Genomic DNA, 15,059 nt, shown 5'->3' with positions numbered 1-15,059 from the left:
GTCGCCTCGCCGGTGAGCTCGCCCCGGCCGCCATGTCCACACACACACACAGTACTACACACACACACACACACACACACACTACACACACACACACACTACACACATTAGTTTGTTTGTTATAAATTTTTCTGTTTTTTAGTTATAGAAATGTTAGAAATTATTCTGTTTTTTAGTTATAAAAATATTAGAAATGTTAGTTTTATAGAAATGTTATAAATGTTTTCTGTTTTTTAGTTATAGAAATATTTATAGAAATGTTAGCAATTTTTCTGTTTTTTAGTTATATAAATATTAGAATTGTTATGGAAATGTTAGTTATATAATCAGGAAATTTTAGAATTAGTTTTAGTTAGATGAATTAGATTAATGTCAAATTGTTAGAATTTGCATATATATAGAATTTTAGTTATCACAATCAAATCATTTAAAAAATGTTACTTTTTGCGGGCATATAGTATTTGTCCTCGATGATATGCCCGGCCCGCATCCTCGCCGTCGACCCGTTCGCGACGACGTCATGCTTCAGGGGACCCATGTCTGGGACTGGGCTCCACCGGGCTGGCACTGGGAGGTGCTACCTGGAGGGGCGCGCCGCTTGGTGAGGAACCCGACCTTGGGTCCCGTCGTCGACCCTGATCTTCTTTGGTGGCGTTCGCGTGGGCCACATTCGGTCAGAGGCAGCCGGCCCCGCCGGAGGTGGTGCGTCGTCGTGTCAGGGAGGAAGATGAGCACGTCCATCGCTACATGGCTGCTATGGACGACGTCAGGTTCTCCACTACTTGGCGGGTTCTTTGGGCAGATGACTGGAGATATGATCCTGTGATGGTTCCTTCTCTTTGAGTGTGCACCGCCCGCGCCCCAGGAACCGCGAGTGGCGCCCTAGATTCTTCTGTAGTACTCGATCTTTATTAGGTACCTAGCCAGTGATGTATTCGATATATAATATTCGAGACGATGTATTCGAGATTATATATATTAAGACGATGATGTATTCGAGATTATATATTCGAGAGGATGTATTCGAGATTCAGATTTTCCTTATTGATTAATTGCATCCATGCATTGTAATTTGAATACTAAATTGTTTTATATTTCTTCTGTATTATTAGTAAAGTAAAAGCTATGGCGGACAATACCGGCAGAGAGAGAGAAGAGGAATTGTTCGACATCATACGCAGCCCTCACAGGCTAAATGATCTGAATGAATCAGATGACGGCTCCCAATATCTTAACAATACCGGAGAGGGTGATGAAAAGATATTCGATCTCGACGACCGGGCTGATGAAGTCATGAACTATGATTATGATTATGACACAGACAATGTTTGTGATGACACAGACAATGCTGATCTTTAAATAACAAACACTACCGGCGAGGTATATTTATATAAGCATGCATCATGGTGATCATCACATGTTTTTTTATTGAAGATATATTAACGAATCGATCTTTCTTCTTTCAACCCTCCGGATCGAGCAAATCTGCTTCTACAGACAGCAAGACAAAGCGAGGCACGGGCAGATTGTTGAAGGATGGTGTAAAGTACCACATCGAATCCATCAAACCTAGTGGCGAACCCCTCACGCCTAAGAACATTGCGAACAAGTGGACTCGTCAGTGCGGAGTTCTTGTGAAGGAAAAACTCCCAATCTCCATTCAAGAATGGAAAGAGCCAAATACTAAACGTCCAGGTGTTACTTGGGTCGCCAAAAGAGCCAAAAAAGACCTTGTGAAATCTCCAATGGAACATTTCACCCTATCAGATCATTTCACTGAAGCAGATGTGGAGAAAGTCAAGGCCGCTGCTCTTAAGAAGATGGCAATTGCATTCAACACCCACAAGAAAACTGTATGGGCCAACTACCTCGCTAATGAAAGGAAGACTCCATAATTCACGGGAACACTAGAGAAGCAAAGAGAGCACTGGGACGATTTCGTGACCTTCATGGATTCAGAAATATCTAAGGAACAGTCAATGAAAAACAAGGCAAATGCCGCAAGAAAGACGCAGTTCCATAGGCTGGGTCCAGGTGGCTACGCGGTGGGATTGCCTAAGTGGGATAAGTCTGAGCAAGAGATGGAGGATGCAGGGGTCACTCTGGTTACCCGGCACTGGCCCCCCAGGTGCAGAACTTGGTTCTATGCGCATGGGGAGTGTTGGACCCGAAGACAGGCGGAGTTTCGCGGAAGGCAAGTCTAAAAGGAGCCGAACAAAAGATAATTGACGCAATAGATGAAGCTCGAAGGGGGGTGTTCACGCCCAACAGAGAGAACGACGAGCTTACGCATGCCCTGGGAAATCCTGAACACCAGGGAAGAACACGAGGCATGGGCGTTATTCCTTGGTATGAGGGCTTTTCAGAATGGAACGAGGACTACAGGAGCCGTGCAAGAAGGAAGATGGAGGAGGAGAAGAAAAGGAAGCTGGAGGAGCAGAGGAAGCAGGACGCAGAACGCCTTCAAGGCCTAGAAGCAAGGTACGCGGACCTGGCACTCAAATTCCAGTAGCAGCAACAGCAGATCGACTCACTTAGCCAGGAAAGGGGGTCTCAGCAGCGGCAGCAGCAAGCGGATGATCGTCCAGCATTGGATAGCACCGTCCCATCCATGCCGAGAAGCAGCGTTGGTTCTGCCCCGGGCGACACACTGCTGGATAAATACCCTGTGGATGACATCATAGAGAATACTAACTGCGAGCTACACTTCAAAATGAAGAACATATCCATGAAGGTGGCGGATGGCGTTGCTTTTCCAGTTACCCCCAAAGCAACCTACCATTGCATCCCGATTCCAGAGGGCTATGCTCGTGTCATGGTTGATGAAGTGGTGGACCCATATTCGGGGCTAACGCTTGACATTCCTGGAGGTGAAGACGAGCGCACACCGGGAGGGGCCATACATCGTATCATCCTATGGAGAAAGGATTGCATCATCTTTCAAAGTCCACCGACACCGCGTCGTCTGCCGACTCCTCGAAGTCCGCCACCGAGTCCAAGTCCCCGAACCCGTGAGCTGACTCCTCCGATTTCAAGCCCGGCACAGCGTCATGCCACTTCTCCGGTTGCAAGTCCGGCACCGTGTCAGGCCACACCTCCTGCTTCAAGTCCGGCACATCGTCAGACCACTTCTCCTAGTCCAACTCCACGTCAGCCGTCTCCTCCGTCTCAGCAATCGCAGAAGAGACATCCCGCAGCTTTGGTGCGTAGCGGTACGAGTCGAGGTAGTTCAGGAAGTACAGGCGAAGGCAAGCGATATAAATATGGTCCAAGCCTCGCTCCTCTTCTTCAGAGGCCTTACGACATGACTAAGGAGCAAAACACAGCCATAGTGCAAGCCCAAGTGGACGCCCATTTTGGACCGAAACCGGCACCGCCGCCAAAGGAGAAAGTGCCTGAGAAAGTAATTGACCACTTCATTCGTATGGCTAGAGAACCAGCTCCCAAGCCTGTTGACTCGGACTATGAGCGCCAAATCAGAAAGGCACATCGAGCACGACTACAGAAGGAAGCAAGCTCAAGCTCGAGCCAACAAGCAGCTAGCAAAAAATGCGGGAAAACCGTTCCCCAGTTGGGAGAACAGGCGGCGCAAGCGATCCCCCCGCTTGTTGTGCCAACAACACATGAGAGGAGTAGTACGCGCGCCAAATATTATTGTGGGCAAACCATTAGCATTCCCCAGCATGGCGATGTGGTAATAACAGAGGATCATATAATGCAGGCTCAAATGCGCAATATCTCTGTTGGAAAACTCCTCGAAATCGAGCCCATGCCTGCGCTTAAAGAATCGGAAATAGCATGGCAATATGTCCGGGGCAAACCTTTGGTCCATCCAGACAAGGTCACGGACCTCCCAAAGAGAATGTATCAATTGCATCAATGGTACATGAACATTACCAAGATTTCCAATCGAGAGTCCCTCATGGTGAATGTCAAGCATGAGCATTATTACCATGAGAAAGCTCTGGCCATTGAGTATCCAGAACTATTTCAGTTATTTAATCAAGATGCACTCGACAAGTCTATCGTCAGTTGCTATTGTCTGTAAGTGATTTCTTTCTGTAATTTAAGTCTCAAGCTAGTTATGTAGTGATAATTTTGATCAATCATTACATGTAATTATCCTAACTATATTCTTTTTCTGTGGTATTATATGCAGGATGAAGATGTATGAAATGAAAAAATTTGGACGCTATGGCGTTGGGTTCATTGACCCAAATACCATTAATGGGGACATATGGCAGACTGAACATTGTCAAGCTGAAGTAGAGGAAAGCATGCTAGAGTTCTTGAAGCGCCTCAATACCAATGAAGATATACTACTTCCTTACAACTTCCCGTGATTCACACTGTCTTGTACTACAAATTCTGTTTTTGCTTACTAGCTAGCTAGATGTTAATAATTAAGTGTATACGGTTTACGGTAGTTGATTAATTTTATGCACATGCCCGCTTAATTAAGACATGCAAACGTGTGCGTATGCAGTTGGCACTGGGTCTTGTTAGATATTAAAGTTGAGGAAGGAAAAGTTGAATTACTGGACTCACTAACTAAAGAAGATAAAGACTACACCATCCTGATGGGGATAGTCAACAGGTAATTTCAATCATTATTAACTATTAGTTCCTGATATGAACTATTTAATAACCCCTTTATTAATTTTCTTTGCCGGCGGGCAGGGCATGGGCAAAGTTCATCAAGGTGACTCCAGGCACGTGCCAAAAAAGTTGTTTTGACATCGACCCAAGGTAAGTAATTAAGTAGTACTAGCTAGCTACCATCTCTTTAATTCTTGTTTCAATATCATTAATTAATTATTATGCTTGATTAATCATTATCTGATTCAATTCCATTCTCGTAAAGGCCCTGAGGCAGGCGAAAGGGAATAATCTGTGTGCATACTACGTTTGCGAGAACATTCACATGATGACGTGTGAAAGGAGCAGATCTGATAGACAGGACTGGGTACGTTTTTATCAGAATACTATTCACAGCATTATCGATATCTAGTCACACAACTAACACACATGCATATTGATCTCCTTCTTAACAGTTCAGATCGGTGCGGGATAAGCTCCTACCATCGGACCGCATACAAGCACTTCAATAGGAAATAGTCGGATTTTTGCTCGACCAGGTCATAGATCCGAAAAGAGAATACTATTACCCGCTACCGCCCTCATGAACCACTTGTCATCGTGCACCGAAGGCACCAAGGCAACATGTAGGAGAAATTGTATATGTATATACATGTGTATGTGTGAATAGTTAATGGTGTTGGCTGTGAGACATTCGATGATATATATTATATATATGTATATGTGGTTCTTCGTACGAGAAAATCTATTTAATATATATGCATAACGTGTACAATTTGTAGTATCGTGAAATACCAGCAAACAAAAAGGAATTAAATGGAAAATAAAGCCAAATTGAAAACACAAAATTAAAGAAAAAATTAAAAAAAACACCCAAACATTTAGTACCGGTTGGTGTTACCAACCGGTACTAATGTCCTACACGCACACGGGTCTGGCTCGTGCCACGTGTTTGCACTTTAGCGCCGGTTCGTGACGAACCGGTACTAAAGGGGGGGGGGGGGCTTTAGTCCCCACTCTTTAGTGCCGGTTCGACAACCGGCACTAAAGGCCATCACGAACCGGCACTAAAGCCCGATTCTGCACTAGTGGAGGAGCGGGTGTTTTTCTAGTCCGTCCACATCCATTGCAATCATGGAGCGTGCCTAGCTAGCCAGGCTGTGGGCTACTTTAAGGGCGAGTTTGGTTGCCTGCATCGAGCCCAACCAAGCCCGCGCGATGCAATATCTTTTTGGGCCCCGGTTGTTTGGTTGCTTGCATACACTGTTTAACCTGCGTAGCACGATTCTTAAAGCACCCCTGGGCCTGGCCCGTTGGGAACGGACGAATCGGCAGTTTCTCGAGAGCCAGGCCCGAGTGATGCTTCGAGGCGCACGTGGGTGGTTCTCTGGAGACGTGTGTCTCGAGTTAATTCCTCTCTCTCTCCTTAATCCTCAATCCCCTCTATCTCCCTCTACTCAGGGCGATCCTGTCGATCCCATCTGCCAATCCCATCTGCCATGGGAGCAGGGGAGCGGATCCAACACCATAAGAAGCTACAGCAGCAGGTAATTAGCAGATAAGCAGCGGCAGGTGTTAGCGTGTGCAGGCACCGGCGGAAGCGGCAGGAGGCAGTGGCTAGCAGCTAGCAGCCGAGGTTGAGCCCGATCCTCCCCGCGACCCCGGCGCCGCCCTCGCGCTTCACCATCCCAAGCGCCGGGTACACGTCGCCGTGGCCGTGCATGCCCATGTGCGGCTTCTGCAGTTGCATCCTGGACATGGGCGGCGGCAGCATGGGGTGAGCTGCATCCCTTCCATGGGTTGTGGCAGCTTCACCATCCTGAGCCAGTTCCATCCAAGTCACGCCCGCGTTGACTATCCATCCATGGTGTGGTGAAGTATGGCCGCCGGCGTTCCGTCCAGTCCACGCCCGCCTTGACTAACACATACAGTAAGGGCTACTAGCACCTAGCTAAGCACATGGATGCGCCATGCCGGCTTGCTCGAAGGTGTTCAGCTCTACGTCGCCGCGGACTCGATTAGAGCAGAGCCCCGTGGAGGCCGCCGAGCCCAGCTTGTTGCTGCCGGCATGGCTGTCGCCCGCGGCCTCATTGCTGGTGTTCAGCTGCCACGGCCGGAGCCGACGACACGCCTGGTTTCCGTTGTCGCAGGTGACGACGACGAGAGCATGGGGAAGGCAGCGAAGATGAGGTGGCCGACACAGAGGCTCTCTGAGAGGTGACGGGCGCGGCAAGATCCTCAACAACGGCCAGCTCAAGCTCGTCCACGACCGCAGCGAGCAGGGCACGGCCACGGCCATGGCGGCGAGCCGGGTCCCTTGGGCGCGCGGCCTGCCCTAGGCAGCCCCTCTCTCTTTCCCGTATGGCCCAATAAGGCCCAATACTTCTCCCCGGCGAATTCCCGTAACTCTCCGGTACTTCGATAAATACCCGAATCACTCGGAACCTTTTCGAAGTCCAAATATAGTCGTCCAATATATCGATCTTTATGTCTCGACCATTTCGAGACTCCTCGTCATGTTTCCGATCTCATCCGGGACTCCGAACTCTTTCGGTACATCAAAACACATAAACTCATAATATAACTGTCATCGAAACCTTAAGTGTGCGGACCCTACGGGTTCGAGAACTATGTAGACATGACCGAGACACGTCTCTGTTCAATAATCGATAGCGGAACCTGGATACTCATATTGGCTCCCACATATTCTACGAAGATCTTTATCGGTCAAACTGCATAACAACATACGTTGTTCCCTTTGTCATCGGTATGTTACTTGCCTGAGATTCGATTGTCGGTATCTCAATACCTAGTTCAATCTCGTTACTGTCAAGTCTCTTTACTCGTTATGTAATACATCATCTCGCAACTAACTCATTAGTTGCAATGCTTGCAAGGCTTATAGTGATGTGCATTACCGAGTGGGCCCAGAGATACCTCTCCGACAATCAGAGTGACAAATCCTAATCTCGAAATACGCTAACCAACAAGTACCTTCGGAGACACCTGTAGAGCACATTTATAATCACCCAATTACGTTGTGATGTTTGGTAGCACACAAAGTGTTCCTCCAGTAAACGGGAGTTGCATAATCTCATAGTCATAGGAACATGTATAAGTCATGAAGAAAGCAATAGCAACATACTAAACTATCAAGTGCTAAGCTAACGGAATGGGTCAAGTCAATCACATCATTCTCCTAATGATGTGATCCCGTTAATCAAATGACAACTCTTTGTCCATGGCTAGGAAATATAACCATCTTTGATTAACGAGCTAGTCAAGTAGAGGCATACTAGTGACACTCAGTTTGTCTATGTATTCACACATGTATCATGTTTCCGGTTAATACAATTCTAACATGAATAATAAACATTTACCATGATATAAGGAAATAAATAATAACTTTATTATTGCTTCTAGGGCATATTTCCTTCAGGCAACCAATCAACTGGTCATCTACGTTTTTTGCCATGTTTTTGCTTATCCAGGCCCTGCTCAGCCTGGCTCGTTTTTCCCCTCTAAGCCAGGCCCGACAACGAAAGCAACCAAACACGCCCTAAGTTTCGTGCGTGTGCGAGCCAGAACCTCTTGTACGGTATCAAACACACTTTTTTACACCTACCAGGCCAGTATGGGGGGGGGGGTGACGCAGGCAACCAAATAGGCCCTTAAAGCATCTACTACCGGACCACCCCCATATCCGCCCCAAATGATCAGGCGGGCTGCCCGATCAGTGTCCGTACAAAAAAAACCAGCCAATCGAGCATCCATATCTGGCCCAAGCGCCCGGACTGACTAGCACTGCCATATCCAGGCCAACATTGGGGCGGATGTTAAAATTCCCGGACGGGTCCGAGCGCAGGCTCCACATCGGATTCGGCCCATTCTGGCCCAGTCGACCCCACATAAAGTGGGCTATATCTACACTTCGGATGAAACCCTAGCCGAGCCGCGTTCCATCCACTGCACTCCCATACGCCCACAACCTAGCGCCCGGGGATCTTCCTACCGTCTCTGGCCTATCGGGCAGTGGATCCGATTCCTACATCTCTAGATCTGTTTACCCGGAGCTCGTCGCATTCATCCCGAGGAGGAGATGGTTATCCACTTGGCGTTGCGCCGGTCTTGGGAGGAGGCAACCTGACGGCAGCTGTCGGACTTCTTCTGTTGGGAATCTATTGTGTCCGCCCGAATGGCGCATGGATACGGCGCGAAGTGTGGTTCATCTGGCACTCCAAAGCGCTGGTGGATGCGCAACCGCTACGTTGGCGCGCCGAGGCGGAGGTGAACTCATGGGTGTCGTCCAACACAAGTATGATGCGGCGTGCCCGCCATGCGAGGCACGGGTGGGCGAGGCGGCGGAATCCCTCGAGGTAGACATTGGTGAGGCGGAGTCGCACTCTCCGGTGTCGCGTATGCCGCATGACCGCCCCGGGCGTCGCAATTGTGTCGTGGTGGACATTGCCTGCTCCTCCGACGATGGATCCATCATCGATCTCACGTCCATCGGCGATGTGCATGCGACGTGCTCCGGCGAGTAAGAGCAGGGCATGGGAGACGGCGACTATTTGATTCCCGTGAGCTGGTACGTTTGGGAACCGTAATTTGGTACGTGCGTTTGTAGATGCCCATCCGACAGGATCCTCCTATTTTCCCTTCTCTCTTATTTTAAAATATATTTAGAATGTATGCACACATGGTTGGGTGTAATTCGTCCGTTTCGTTTAAATTTATTTTAAAATATATGCACACTTGGTTGGATGACCGGCTCTCACATTACTTTTGTGGGACGCGTCCGTAGCTTAAACACAGTGCACCGTTTGAGGGATTTCCTCTTGGGAATTGGGATGCATGCGGATGGGACCTACTTGCAAGTGTTAACCAAAGTCATAAATGATCCTCCAATTCTTCCTTCTCTCTTACTCCCTCCGTCCGGGTTTATTGGGCCCCTAAGCAACCTAGTGGTGTCCCTCATTCTAAGTCCCGTTCCTCAATTAGCACATAAAATATGTTCGCTAAGCCTTCTAATCAATTTATATTTAATTCCGCAGTTTTACTACCCAATGCATGCCTTGTGTTTCTCCATAATGGGCCACGCTTCGGTGATTTTTGCTGGTGGCCAGTTTCCAACGAGCACTGTCATAAGTCAGTTACCACGTACAAGTAATCAGCATTTATTGTGTGCGATTTATTGCCTAATCTGGCATGCAAAATTAATAGGTTGCCTTGGTACCTGAGTTTTGGTCTCAAGGCCTAATAAACCCGGACAGAGAGAGTAAAAATGATTGTGGAGGCGTCGAATGTCTTTTCAGTCGTTTCCACTTTCCACTGCAGGCTGGTTGTCGCGGGACAAGCAGTCGCTGACTTTTCAAACCCAAAGCGGAATTTAAAACATGTCCGAAGTAACAGAAGCAGTACCAATGAATGTCACTGCGGCCTGCCGGCAAAACCTGAAACTCGAACTGAGCCTGTAAAGTCCAATTCAAGCGCAGGCATACGGTACTCCATATCTTTCCCCGCCGTACACGCCCATTATTTCCAGAGGACGCTCTTCTCCCCGAAAAAAATGCATGCATTAATCAGTTCGTCGATGCAGGCAATTACGGCCTCGGCCGTGCATGGCAGCGCACGGCCGGGGTGGCATGAGGATGGCGTGAGTGATTAGACGGGCGGGCTCGAGCTAAGTCCTGTTTTCCAAAATTTACGTGCTCCTACAGTGGCATACGTGTTTGTCTCCACCTTTGCATTTTTCTCCTAGTCCTAGGCTACTCCCTCCGTTTCAAAATATAGTGCTTCCTCTATTTTTCGTGCTTGAACTTTGTCATAAATTTAACCAACGAGACCGACTGCGACGGAAGTAAAAGTTATACCAGTGAATTCGTATTTAAAAGAAGTTTTCAATTATATAATTTTTTCTCCCGCCGCAATCGGTATCGTTGGTCAAATTTATGGTTAAAGTTAGACTTCAGAAAGCGCAGACGCACTATATTTTAGAATGAAGGAAGTAGTATATACATTTAGTGCACACAGTGAAAATTAGTGACACTGGAGAAGGAGAGAGAACGGCCGCAGGAGTACATGATAGTTTAGTTTTTTCTTCTTTTTCATCTTGCGGGATCATGCGAGTGCAGCAATGCAATGGAAGAAGCGAGCGACGCCCTAGCCTAGATAACCGTGCACTTGGTTTGGCTAATTAAACTAGAGAGATGAGCTGCGAATCGGCGGGTCAAACCACACAAAATTGCCAATGGAAACAATACTCCCTCCGGTCCTTTTTACTCTGCACATTGGATTTGCCGAAAGTCAAACTTAGCTAAGTTTGACCAAATTTATATTAGAAATTATTAGCATCTATAATATTTAATAAATATAATATGAAAATATATTCCGAGATGAATCTAATGATGTTGGTGTTGTTATGTAAATGTCAATAATTTTTTATATAAACTTGGTTAAAGTTAGATGAGATTGACTTCAGACAAACCTAATATGCAGAGTAAAAAGGACCGGAGGGAGTACTTGTTTAGCATTTGGCAGATATGGACAGGGCTTAATTAATCTCTAATAATGGAGTACAGTAAACTAGTGGCGTGCACGTACGGATGCCTGCAGCGCGTTCGCGTGTGCATGCAGACAACAGGGTCCACGTACTATCATGGACATATAATACGAGTAACATATACAGTTGTTACAAGTATACGCGGAAGTTACTCCAAGTTTGTCGTGTGCCTACTACGTACAGTAAAAATGCAACGCATATCGGCGTATGGCCGTGGGGATCACCCGAGGGCCGAATAAACCGACGTACGTAGGCGTTGCAGCTCGGCCCGCGAAGCAGCAGGATTTACCCGAGGTAGAAAGAAACTTGGAGTAGAATACACACACGCCGGCCTTGCCTTGCTTGTTGTGGCGCGGCGCCCGAATCTCCGTGGAGTCGCCGGTGCAATTACCGGACGCGCTTCCCGACGCAAGGATAAGCAAGGAGGAGACGTGCGCCTCTGCGCCTCTGTCCGGGCCCGGCCTGCCCATTCCGTCCGCGTAGTCACCACGTGCGGCGCCGCGTCGCCGACCGCCAGGGGCATCCGATGGCGCCGGCCATTTTCAGCGCGCGCGCGCGCTCCTGCGCGGCCATGGCGATGGCGGTCGCTCCCATTTCCGGCGCGCGGCCGTACCTCGTTTCTTGCACCCCGCAGGCCGCAGAGGTTCCTTGCGGAACTGGAACACGCCACCGCTGGCCTGCCTGCACGATTTCCTGCGCACGTCGGTTTCTTCAGACTGGCCTGGCAGGCCACGCGATAGTAGAAAGAATAAGGATCCAACGGCAAGCAGCTCTTTCAAGTCGACCTTCTCATTGATGCCACCTACGTACGCACGTTTCCAGCGATCTTATTTTTTTTATGAGGTAATAGCATCCCAAGTCCACAAACTTGCACAAAATGTGATGTTTTAGTCTAAAACTTGCAAAATGTGACCGAGGACTCCACAAACTTGACAACATATGTTATGTTTTGGTCCACAGCCACTCACAGCTCGACATGTGGCAGTTCAGAGGGTGTACCGGTCAGCTGTGGCATTTTTGCACAAAGGCCCCTGCCGTTCACCTTATTCAACCCGCAGTGCTTACCCCGTTCCACCCCACCTGAATTAAATGCAACAGGAGTTCCCAGATCCGTTCGACCTATCCCGTTGTCCTGTCAGGGGAGACAGGTGGTGGCGATTTGGTAATGAGCGTCATGGCGCCGTCGTCGCTGGAGTTCGCCGGCGGGATTGAGGCACCACCTTCCGCTCATCTCAGCCGGCCATTCGGCGTCATCCCACCGGACTATGGTGAGCTCCTATCCCCTCTTCCGCCTCTTCCTTGTTCCGGTGGTGCTCTGTTTCCTCGTCGCCGGTTTGTCGTCGCCGTCCGCATCAACCCTGCCGCGTCGGTGTGTCTCACGGTGGTGTTCTTGTTGAATGTTGTTGGTTTTTTCTTACGTCAGGAAAGCTAGGGTTTTTGCCTAGTGGGTTTTGGCCTAGTAGATTAGGTTAGGTTTTAGCATCGCAAAGTGTTGGGTTTGGCCTGACAAGTGGTTCTTCTTTCTCGTTCATATGTTAGCTTGTTAGACGCGAGTTGTAGTTCGGTCCTCCATTCATGTGCACCTGAAGCAAATCTGACAAGTGGATTGTGTTCATTGCACTAAATATTTCCTGTGTTAGTGATGCCACCAATTGGTTGTGTTTAATGGCAGCAACTTTAGTTAGCCCAAGTCTTGCTTTTGGACATTTGACCGAATGTTTTTAGTTAACTGTAGTTATCTGAATTTTGTCAGTTAACTGTAGTTATCTGAATTTTGTCAGTTAACTGTAGTTATCTGAATTTTGTCAGTGCACTATAGTTATTCACAATGTTTTCAGTGTACTGTAGTTAACTGAACATCTTAGTTAACTGAACTTCTGAGCTAACTGAATTTTACTATTAAGTGTATACATCATTGTGCAATGCTTACAAATTACACATATTTGATGCAGTGTGTGATTCAGCAAATGGACAAAGGGTGGACACTTCTTTCTTTACACTTGAACTTGAGCATGGTGGAATTTTCTGTGGCCCAATCAGTAATTTGGAGTACTGGAACCCTTTAGTGGAAGTTCTTGATTATGTTGATGCTACCACATTCTCATATTCTTTCCTTGAAGAGCACCTAACTTGATTGGGATACCCAGTGGGTGAGCACATACTTTACTGGTGGTTGCCTGACAAATCAATTGCAGATGGTTTGGTCAGAATTAAATCTCATGATGATGTGCAACACATCATCAGAGCTAGTGTTGATCATAAAGTGCTGGCTATTATGGTTGACCATGTAGATTTCATCAGCAATTTCAGGGCTGAATCCTTATGCACATTGCCATCAATTCAGTGCCCTGTTGCAATGCACACTGCAAGTGAAGCATCTTTCCACCAGAGTGTAATTTCTGTCAATGAAGATGAGCCATTTTTAGAGTTTCCTGCAACTGGAACAGAACCTGAAAGCTTGGTTATACAAGGTGTAGATCACAATCTGCTTACTGAAGATGGAGCAACAGTAGTTGAAGATATAGTTGTTTCTGAATCAGATTTCGGTGACAGTGATTATGACATAGATGAGGGGGATGATGATCTTTATGATGACAACATTGACTTTGACGTTGATGAAGAAGCTGAGGAAGAAGAGGATGATGTGGAGGTAGATGACTATTTGCTTGATGATGAAGATCTTAATCTGCCCATTGAGGAAGCAGGGCAGTTGAGGTACAAGTTTACTGCCTTCAATTCAAAGGTGGACATGGTTGCCCCTGCCTTCAAAGTTGGGATGGTATTTGCTAACGTGAAGGTGCTTAGACTTGCTATTACTGCATATTCTGTTAAGAACAGAGTTCAGATCACAAAGTTAAAGAATGACAAAACTAGAATAGAGGTTGTTTGTGAAAGAGGTTGCCCATGGTGGCTAAAAGCTGGGAAGGACAATAGGACAGGATGGCGTGAGTGATTAATCGGCTGAGATACGGGCCGGCTCGAGCTGACTCCTGTTTTCCAAAATTTATGTGCTCCTACAGTGGCGTACCTGTTTGTCTACCACCTTTGCATTTTCTCCTAGTCCTAGGCTACGAGTAGTATATACATTTAGTGCACACAGTGAAAATTAGTGACACTGCAGAAGGAGAGAGAACGGCCGCAGGAGTACATGAGTGGTGTAGTTTTTCTCTTCCTCATCTTGCGGGATCATGAGGGCATCTCCAGCCGCGCCCCCAAGAAGCCTCCCCAAGCCACTTTTTAGGCGTCGGCGGACAAAAAACGTCCCACTCAGGTCCTCAGGATCTTACTTTTCGCCGGTTTAGACGAAAAATACGGCCGGCGCTGGCAGGCCACACCCAGGCTATCGGGGGGCATCTGGGAGCACCGGCGCTTTATTTAAGCCACCCAATTGGCCCACGTCAGCCACCCACCCCCCTTTCTCTTCTCTCCTCTCTCTTCCCTCTCGTTTCTCGTTCTTCTACCTACCCCACGCAGACATGCCGAGCCGCATGGGAGAGCAAGCCGGCCGTGGCCGTGGCCGGAGCTCGCGTGGCGGACGGAGGTCAAGAAGCAGCAGCGGCAGGCTCGGCCAGCGGTGAGGCGGGGCGAGCGCGGGGCGGAGCTCGCGCGGCGGGGCCAGGGGCGCGGCGGCCAGGCCAGGATCGAGCGGAGGTGGCCCTCAAGGTGTGCTTCGAGGGCGCCGAGGACCTTCCCGGCGGCGGCTCCAAGTACAACACCTCCCGCCCTCGCTGTGGGGTGCAAGCCAGGGGCGAGGCCACGGCAGACGGTGCGGGTGTCGGTGTCAAAACCGGCGGATCTCAGGTAGGGGGTCCCGAACTGTGCGTCTAGGCGGATGGTAACAGGAGACAAGGGACACGATGTTTTACCCAGGTTCGGGCCCTCTTGATGGAGGTAAAAC

The sequence above is a fragment of the Triticum dicoccoides genome, chromosome 4B, assembly GCF_002162155.2.
Source record: "Triticum dicoccoides isolate Atlit2015 ecotype Zavitan chromosome 4B, WEW_v2.0, whole genome shotgun sequence".
In the NCBI taxonomy this organism is placed as follows: domain Eukaryota; kingdom Viridiplantae; phylum Streptophyta; class Magnoliopsida; order Poales; family Poaceae; genus Triticum; species Triticum dicoccoides.
This window is presented reverse-complemented; position numbering follows the sequence as displayed.